Source organism: Ceratina calcarata, unplaced genomic scaffold (assembly GCF_001652005.2).
Source record: "Ceratina calcarata isolate Rehan_Ccalc_2016 unplaced genomic scaffold, ASM165200v1 scaffold180.2, whole genome shotgun sequence".
Classification (NCBI taxonomy): domain Eukaryota; kingdom Metazoa; phylum Arthropoda; class Insecta; order Hymenoptera; family Apidae; genus Ceratina; species Ceratina calcarata.
Genome location: NW_017139431.1, coordinates 1,660,534 through 1,661,255, shown reverse-complemented (window position 1 = coordinate 1,661,255; position 722 = coordinate 1,660,534).

Below are 722 nucleotides of genomic sequence, written 5' to 3'. Positions count from 1 at the left end.
AAATTATGATATGGATATTTTATTTATATAGCGAAATCACTTTTGAAAAATAAATGTTACCACGCATAAAACTTCTTGAAATCGGGGACAAATGTTAATCGGCGATCAATTCTTCGTAACGGTCGTGTAAATTATTACGATTGCTATTGAATAGGAGAAATGGAAAAGGACAGAAGAGAAGGCAGAGATGGCACGGTGACTCTGTAGTCAGAAGCGGAATGTGTTGTTTAAACTTTTACGACACGAAACACGTCTTAAATATTTAAGCAACGTTAGCTTTCAATGTAATAACACAGTTTAAAAAAAGGAAAAAAACCCAAGGCACAGAAAGGAATCGTATATAGTATGTATTTAAAAGAAAAAATATATATATACAAAATATATAAATATACATACATATTGAATAAGGTATTCTATTAATGTATAATATATTGAAGAAGATATATAATTATGCATCTGAAGTTTATAAATTATTATCTATAATGACTGTTATTCTATGTTTAATAGACTTGCCTAGAGCCTATCTGACCTAAGGACCAAAGGCACAATCACACACGCATCAAAATAAAAATGAAAAGAAAAAAATACATTACGCTCCTATGTAACTGTCTCATTAACATTTCTTGTAACTCATCGACACGGACGTTGCGATACTGGCATTTAAATATTCCGATTATTATAATACATATGATTATTTGTATTCACGAACGGAGAAGAAGAAA